Here is a 9,255-nt window from a genome sequence, read left to right as displayed (position 1 = left end):
CGCGCGGCGAAGATTTTATCTATACGGAACCTCACGGCGACGGCGACGACGACGGCGACCGCAGAAATCCGGTTGAAGTGTCCATATAATTGCTATCGCAATAAAAGGTGGTACGATCACGACGGCATGCCGACGACAATATCTCAACGAATGCACGATCACGACGATGGCACGACAACGGGAGGAGGTCAATGGTATGGCGACGGGTGTATGACGCCGATGACTTGACGACGACTGTATCACCAAGCCTGTAGACGGCGATGGCCTAACGACGATTGCATGTGGATAACGATGGCAGAGTTGGATGATGAGTAGGGTTTTCACTTGGGCTTGTTGGTTTTCCATAAGACCGTGTATCATTGCGCGCAAAATGACATGGACACAAGAGGGAACACGTATAACACACACGAAGCGCTTCGTGTGTGTTATACGTGTTCCCTCTTTTGTCCATGTCATTTTGCGCGCAATGATACACAGTCTTATGGATGACGAGGCTTGAGTGACGATGACGGAACCACCACGACGGCATCGTGACGGTTGTGTGACAACGAATGCGTGACGACTGTACGACGACAATGACACGACAAGATGACAAAGCTGATACGACGACGATGCAACGACTACGACGGCATCACGAGCATGTTCCTAGTGACCCAAGCCATCAACAGCATGGGCCAGTGAGTCGGCATATAAGGCGTGACGATACGGCATTGCGATAGCCAGTGACGAAGCTGGAATGACGACGATGGAGCGACCATGACGGCCTCACGACCCCCCCCCCCCCAAGAGCAGATACCTAGTTGCTCCAGCTGGTAGACAACTTTGGCCACTGGGTCGGCGTAATAAGGGGATAGATAGATAGATAGATAGATAGATAGATAGATAGATAGATAGATAGATAGATAGATAGATAGATAGATAGATAGATAGATAGATAGATAGATAGATAGATAGATAGATAGATAGATAGATAGATAAGATAGATAGATAGATAGATAGATAGATAGATAGATAGATAGATAGATAGATAGATAGATAGATAGATAGATAGATAGGCAGGCAGGCAGGCAGGCTAAAAACACCTGAAGTAAGCAAAGAATGCTAATCTCATTAATAAAGAAAATTGTATGCGTCACAGTTACTTCTACAAGATTTAATCAGCCTATTACGATAGCTTCGCTTCATAAAAGCATGTGTTACAAGTTTGTAAAACGTGAAACCTGCCAGCTGTGGAAGAAGACGACGAAGAACGCGCGAGTAGTGGCACGAGCGCGAGGGGCAGTATGGGAACGCTGGCATGATGAGCGGCATCGGAAGCAGCTGTGGATGAAGACGACGACGAACGCGCGAGCAGTGGCACGAGCGCGTCTCTGTGACCACGTGACGTGTGCAATCAGGCACGCACTAGGCACACCTTCAGTAAGCCAGAACTGTAGAGCAGCTGTGGCTTCAAATAAGACAATTGGTTTTGAAACTCTAGCTCCTTAATTGGATTGTGACCGTACTGTTGTTCTCTTAGGAGACTTCAACCGCGCACAGTGCGACGTGAATAACCATTCATTACGCAACGCCCGTAGGGACAAAAGTAGCGAAGTGCTATTTAACATCACTGAAAACGCGGGGTGGTGGTGGTGGTGATGGAAACTTTATTGAGTCGTTTGAGCCTTATGCGGTTACATCCTAGGAATGGGTTGGCTCTTGGCTGCGTGTATGGCTGGGAGCTGGTGCTTCTCAGCGACTACTAAAGCCCAGTCCGTTAGCTGTAAATGCGGGGCTCATAGATATAGGAGCATCTGGGTAAATATCTTGCTCGTACACGCACATTCAAGGAAGTTCACATTCTCGACTCGATCGTATATATATATATATATATATATATATATATATATAGGAAAATCAGAAGCACAACTTCGCGGTTATCTTAGGTTTATTATTTACCCAAAGTTTCGGTCGGTGGACCGACCTTTTTCAAGGGATACAGGAAATTCTCGCAATAGTCTTTTTATATCTTCAGGTAGAGAAAGAGGGCGCCAAAAAAAGTGAGAAAGGAGAGATAGAGAGAGCAAACCACAAAAAAACATACATAAATAAATAAATAAAAATCCCAGGGAGAGAGCCAATTATTTTTTTATTTATTTATTTATTTATTTATTTATTTATTTATTTATTTATTTATTTATTTATTTATTTATGTTTTTTGTGTGGTTTGCTCTATCTCTCCTTTCTCACTTTTTTTTTTGGCGCCTTCTTTCTCTACCTGAAGATATAAAAAGAGTGTTGCGAGAATTTCTTGTATCCCTCGAAAAAGGTCGGTCCACCGGCCGAAACTGTTGGGTAAATAATAAACCTAAGATAACCGCGAAGTTGTAGTTTCGATTTTCCTAAATACGCTTGGCCCATTGAAAAATCCTGTTACTACTATATATATCGTCATCGTTTATTTCTAGAGGTCTCCTATGCAAAACTCGCCCTATTTCGTTCTCCGACCACTGCATGGTAATTGCACGACTGGGTGGAGACACTCGTGCTAATTTCCGACCTCAGTGGGCACTCTGGAAGTTAAATTCATCTATAAGAGGTGATAGAATGTTTACTGATCAGGCATGCTGAGCACTTAAAAACTGCTTCTCTCTTGATTTGCCTCTATTCGCTGCATGAGAGCTTTTTAAGCAGGAAATCAGATCAATTGCCATTGAACTGGGTTCTATTAAGTCATTTTACAAAAAAATATGAAGAGAAGAAATTGTTGAAAAGTCTTTATATCCTTTATGAGCTTGAATGTGAATCTTCTGGAACGTACGCTGTTGACATTGCAAACGTGAAATGTGGCTTGCGAAAGTTTGACGCTGTGCGATATAGAGGCGCCCATGTTCGGTCACGTAGTAGCCGCGCCTCAATTGCTTTCTGAGAAGCCGGCCCGTCAAGCCTTGATTGAAGAACACCGCCACGCTTCTGCGAAAGTTATTACGGACGTGTATTCGAAAGACACATTAGTAACTGACACGAGTGACTGTGTCTCAATCCGAGGACTTCTATTCGGTGCTTTTCAGTGATGTTTCTGGGGACCAGAATGCCAAGCTTCTACAGTATTTTGCGTCTTTAATAACTCCTCTAATTAAAGAATGTTCAGTCATTAGCGATCCTTTTACTAAACAGTAGGTAGAGGTTGCCATTGATCAGTTACTCATGTCAAAAACTCCCGGTCCTGATGGCATTTCAGGTGAACTTTATAAAACCTTTAAGTCCATTCTTACGCCTGTTCTACTGAAGATATTTTAAACAAGTTTTGAATTAGAGGATTTACCAGTCTTTCCCAAAAAGCCACACAGTGTTAATACCTAAAAGTACTGATAGAGAAAAATTACCTTCTGTTGATGGTTACAGACTGATTACATTGTCAAACGTTGACTCCAAAATTTTTGCTAAAATTTTGTCAAATCGGTTGTAGGCAGCGATTTCAATTCTTATTGGTCCTCATCGAACATGTGGTATAAAGGGTGTTGAACACAAAGTAACATACACGTCGCTCGCACAGTTCTTGAGTACTGTTCCACTTCTAATGAGCAACTTGCAATGCTTCAGATTGGCCTCGCAAAAGCATTTGATTGGGTCCGGCATTCATTTTTATTTTATCTTCTAGAACACGCCAATGTTGGATTCACACTGCTTATTGGTGTCCGACTTTGCTGTAGTCATTGTACAACTCGCTTCGTTGTCAATGGTAGCTCTCAAATCCCGTCCACATCCGTTCTTCCGTGAAACAAGGATGTCCTATGTCCCCGCTCATCTTCGCCCTTTACTTAGAACCACTCTGTTTGAGCATTTTGAACTGCAGCAATGTTCGTGGTTTTAATATTCTTGGTAATGAAGTAAAGTGTTCGCATACGCTGATGATATCGCATTCTTCTGCAAAGACAAGCGCAACATCGATAAATTTCTTTCTATCATAAAAAAGTTTGGTACTGTCTCCGGTGCGGCATTCAATGGTCTTCTGTGCAACCTAAATATCTAGGAGTTCCACTGCATGCTTACAAGTTCGGTGCACACTACTGGGGAGAGCGCGTTCCAGCCCTCCAGCTCTACACAAATACCTTTGTCCCGCACCGTCTTTCAATATTTGGAAGAGCAGAAGCCTGCAATGTTTTTGACAACCAAGTTTTTCTACGTATTTCAGGTTCTTCATTGCGCAAGGCTTTACATTTAACATTTTCACTAGATTTTTTCAACATTTATATGGTCTTCCAGTTTTGAACCTATGAGACGCGACAATATTTCTCGACCAGTGAGTGCTTGAGGGTTAGGGTTGGTGCATTTGTATGTGCGACAGTTAGTCTTGCGCTTCCTCTTTTTTTCGGGATAACTCTCAACCGGTATTACGAGCCTTCTTGCAGGTTAACCTGGTTCACGTGTTGCCAAAATTGGTGGTTTCCTCAAATTTAATTTCTAGACCTTGTTTTTGGGGGTTTATGCGTGAGGTTTATTTTTCAATTTCTTTTCTGACTGCTCGTTTTTTTTTAATATTATTCCTTCTATGTGTCACGAAAAAATCTTTGCAAAGATTTAATATCGATGTTGTTCCCGCCGCCGTTTTATTGATCAGTATACATCAGATTAGCGGGACATGATGCATTTGCAAGAGTGCGCAAAATGCTCCTTCCCGCTTGTACATTTTTTTTTTTTTTTTTTTTTTTTTTACAAATTACACACTGAATCCTTGCCCCTTAGAACATGGCTTCAGAAAAAGAATATTTTCGTTTCGTCAATCAAATGTAGCCTTTGTGACGAGCCTCAAACCATTGAACACTGTTTTATTGATTGTAAAGATGCCATTTTATTCTGGGATGTCCTCCATAGAAATGTGCAAAAATATTTTGGTCTAAATTCTCACAGTATCCGATATCTTGTTGATCCGTGTGATGATGTACCATTCGATATGTTTTACTGATAGACTTCCATAGCCTATGGGAAAACTCGCATGCAAGACCGAAATGCAGAAAGAACTACTTCCGCAAGATCGCATTTCGCTCAAATTATTACGCACTTAAAGGACATTTACGACCAAGAAGAATGTCAGCCGGATTGGTATCCACTTTTGATTAGGTGTTTAACTTCTTTCAAGTTGTTGTTGCGATGGAAGATGTTGCTTTGTATGACGTCTTCTTTATATGCACTGCTCGTTGACCTGTGATTGCTTATGACCACCCCGTGCTCATATTATTGTAAATAGTTCCTGTACATACATCATTTCATTCATTGTAATAAATACCATGATACAAAAAAATAAAAGCAGCCGTGGCTTCAAGGAAGCGTGCTCGACACGCACCGCGGAGGCCCGGGTTCGATTCCTACTCAGACCGAAAGTCGCCAAATTTTAATTTCAAAGCCACTAATTTACTTTGTTTACAGGAACCTCCCTGCGAAATGTGACGTCCATCCGAGCATTTTTAGACCTGTGTTTTTACTCTTTGCGACGTCGGCCATTTTTCGTCACGGCGCAGTTTCGCCAAGGGCAGCGCCAACATAGACACCTAAGGCTTTCGCCTTAATAATTTCCAACATTTGCGCGGCATTTCCGCGCGAAACGAAGCGAGACCGCAACATATACTTGCCGTACACAGACAAGCGCCATCGCGAACAATCACACCTGCCTAGCGCTTGCTTTCCGTGGGTTGTTATGAACACCACCGCCAGGAAATCAGCCACAACGCTCCCAGCGCAACGTTCTTATTTTTTATTTCGCAAACTAGGGGCCGGCACGCACGCCAAGCCCCCACTACCAAAAATTAGGTGCCCTACCTACCCCAGGTTGGGGCAGGTGGCGCGCTTCAGCCACCCACAGTGCAATGGGAGGCGTCGGCGCGGGGCCCCGGCCTCGCTGATCGCCGAAGGGCTCAACACCTCAATAACGCTAATTGTAGTCCCAACAACTAAAAAATCCTAACTGTGCTTGTATACCTCACGGAAAGGCATGCCATTCCATCAGGCACATCACATTGCACTGGTTTTCGATGTGGTTTTCACCCAGCTATAATCACCGTGAAGCTAAGAAATGCCGCGAATTCAGGCATTATAACTGCAAACGCCTGTGCCTGCAAGCCTGTAATCCTACTTTGCTCAACTTTTCTATTGCAGGGACTGTATTGACCATATTACTGCATGCTCGAGTGTCGGGAACAAAGCAGCGAAGATTTACGCGCATTCAGACTGGTTCAGTGATGATGATTATGATGATGATGATGATGATGATGATGATGCTGATGATGATGATGATGAAACTCTGTCCTGGCTCGCACCCACTAAGGGGTATAGGCAAAGACTCGGGCAGCAGGAGGTAACCACGGCAATTCTTTTTTGAAAACGAGAAACGCAAAGTAGAAGAAAAAATATAAAAACAAAAACAAAGGGAGATATTGCAATAATTTGACTACTACGCGAGCAGTGAATTACTAGCAAGTTGGGACGTGTTCTGGTGCTATGCGATAGCTTCGTGGTGTAAAACTGCTGAAATGCACAGTGTTCTGTGATGCGAGCGCGTGTGTAACGATAACGACAATACGACGACGGCAACGATGAGATGACGTCGACGGTTTGACGATGATGACATGACAGCATCACGACACGACGACAGTAAGGCGCGGGAACGGAATGACGGCAGTGGTGGTGGTGGTGGTGGTGGTGGCGAAGGCGAGGTCGGTGAAATGGGAATAAGAAAGTCATGGCTAACAAAGAAGGCGATCACACAAAAACAATGAACCCAAAACACTGTTTTATTTGGAGGAGCACACTCGCCCATCCCAGGGCATCGCTCAGGTGAACTATAGCTGTTTCTTCGTAGAGAGTGTTCTTTTTCATTGGTGAAAATTCACGGATAATATGTGTGAGAGTACCACATTCCTCGATGCCACTCCGAGGGAAGGATCTCGCAGAGAACGTCGTCACTTGATGACTTTCGCGCCAGGCCTGTTCCCTTTGGCCTCCCCTGACCGAAAGTTGCGCCAGGTTATTGCGTGTGCCACAGAAGCTTACAACGGTGCTGTCTTCGAGCTACCAAAGTGATGAAATTGCAATACCAGACGCGCAAGCCGATCAACGGACGAGATGCTAGGGCGGAGTAGCCAACCCGCCACCATGTGGTCCGCTCAGAAACGCTGCCATCTTCCGCAGAACCCGGGCAACAATCCGCTTATGTGCACTCTGTGTGGACAAGATTGAACGGGGCAAACGGACCCCTAGAAAGTGCCTCTACAATTCCCAACCTTCATTCCCTTCGTCATCTGGTTTGTTTCCATCACCCGTGTTATTGTACAGCTCTTACCTCTGTCTTCGATCTAGCTATTACTTGTTTCTAGTAGAAATAACACACTGAGTTGCCGACCAACTTCCTGGCTGGCACTCTCGCCAGGGTTAATACAATGTAAACGATTCAGCCTACTATACAAGGAAAACAATAAAGCCGGTCGAAAAACAGAACACGAAATGACGGAGAGCCAGGCAACGACTCCTAACGCAGTGGGAAGAGTGCATGGGGTGTTATGTAGTGGGCAGGGCCGCGTGGCGACATAGGGGAGAGCCCTAAGCGGTCGCTGTAACATAAAAGCAGGGGGAGGGGGAGGGGGGGGCTCGTCGGCGGCCGTTTTACGGCGAGCGCGCGAGATTTGTCGCGCGCGTGCCTCGTACTCAAAGGGATGTGCTCGCTCGGAGTGTGCCGACCCCCTCACCCTGCAATGTTGCGGCGTACGTACAACGGATCGAACGCGTTTCCAGCAGCGCGGCGGCCGCCCACGGTCGGCGCAAGATGCAAGAGCCAAGCAGCGCCTCCGGGAAGAAGAGGCTTCGCCGGCGTAATTTATGGAGCCGGTCGGCATGCATCTCCGGCTCGAAACGGGCCGCATGCGGCGCGAGCGCAAGTCGGCGCTAGCGCTGCGTGCTTTCCGGTTTGCACGAGCTCCTCTTGGCCGCGCAAAAGGAGCCTTTGCGGTAGTCGTGCCCCCAGGGATAAACATGGGCCCCCCCAAAGAAGAAGGGGAGGAATAGCCGATTATTTTCGGGCTTCGATCAAATCTCAGTCGCTCCTCGCACGCTTTCCGATTTTCAGTGCGGTCAGTCCTCGTGGGCTGCTTGCCCGTGCGCTCAGTTGCCGGCACGGCACTGCGCAGATGCATTTCATACTCAATCGTGTCTTCCTTCTTCTTCTATTCCTTCCTCGCCACTGGGAAGCTGTAACTCTGAATGATGAGACGCGCTTTTCGCTAAAAAAAAAAAAGTATAGCGCGCTGTCCTATACAAATGCACGCGGCACAAATATAAACCCCGAGCGACATTCTTTTTCTGTGGTTTTGCACCGATCAACCAATGATGAATCGGGCTTGTAGAGGATAGTATGTTTTATTTATTGCATTTTCTTAACAAATCTTGCTCTTTACTCCTCCTCACGCACTCTTTTTTTTTCGAATTTGGCTCCCCGGCTGCAGTTTCGTTTGCGATTCCGCGTGCAGTAAAACTAATAAAATACAAATCTCACCAGATCAAAAGCATCCGGTCTAGTTCAACTTTACCAGCTGGAGGTGGGCCGTCGAATGCTGAGGACGCAATACTAGGCTTATGTATACGGCGCCTTCTGGCACGCTGCCTACTGCTGATTTTTAGCAGCGTGTACCTATCGAATGCTTCGCAACATGTCATTGAACGCTGTTGTCAAATGCTTGACAGAGAGCTATGGATGGGAAGCGATGTTGCTGACAATTGGGTGCAATGACTCCGCCGCAAGAGAGCGAACTCAAGTGCAGCGCAATTTTCTTGAATGAGATTCCGCGTAAACCGTTAGTAATTATTTTCGTTTTGTACTTGGTGTCCCCGCATTTCAGTCTTTCATCTTTTCATTGTGATCTTGCTTTGTCTACGTAACTATACGCAAAGGTGTCGCTATCAGTGTTTCGTTGTTGGACGCTATTATATGTTCTCCTACACGCAACCAGCGAGCTGTGACCTCGTTATAAGCACTTCGGGTTGAAAAACGACGTCGGTGTCAAGAAAGAAAGAAAGAAAGAAAGAAAGAAAGAAAGAAAGAAAGAAAGAAAGAAAGAAAGAAAGAAAGAAAGAAAGATAGATAGATAGATAGATAGATAGATAGATAGATAGATAGATAGATAGATAGATAGATAGATAGATAGATAGATAGATAGATAGATAGATAGATAGATAGATAGATAGATAGATAGATAGATAGATAGATAGATAGATAGATAGATAGATAGA

General features: G+C 45.0%; 1 non-coding gene across 1 annotated transcript; it reads right to left on the bottom strand.

Annotated features, from left to right (window-relative positions):
- Positions 1 to 5,744: 5,744 nt before the first annotated feature.
- LOC119437982 (U1 spliceosomal RNA) lies at positions 5,745 to 5,906 on the bottom strand. The gene has a single exon (XR_005189613.1). It is a non-coding gene; the product is annotated as a U1 spliceosomal RNA (small nuclear RNA).
- Positions 5,907 to 9,255: the final 3,349 nt, after the last annotated feature.

Source organism: Dermacentor silvarum, chromosome 1 (genome assembly GCF_013339745.2).
Source record: "Dermacentor silvarum isolate Dsil-2018 chromosome 1, BIME_Dsil_1.4, whole genome shotgun sequence".
Classification (NCBI taxonomy): Eukaryota; Metazoa; Arthropoda; class Arachnida; order Ixodida; family Ixodidae; genus Dermacentor; species Dermacentor silvarum.
This window is presented reverse-complemented; position numbering and strand designations above follow the sequence as displayed.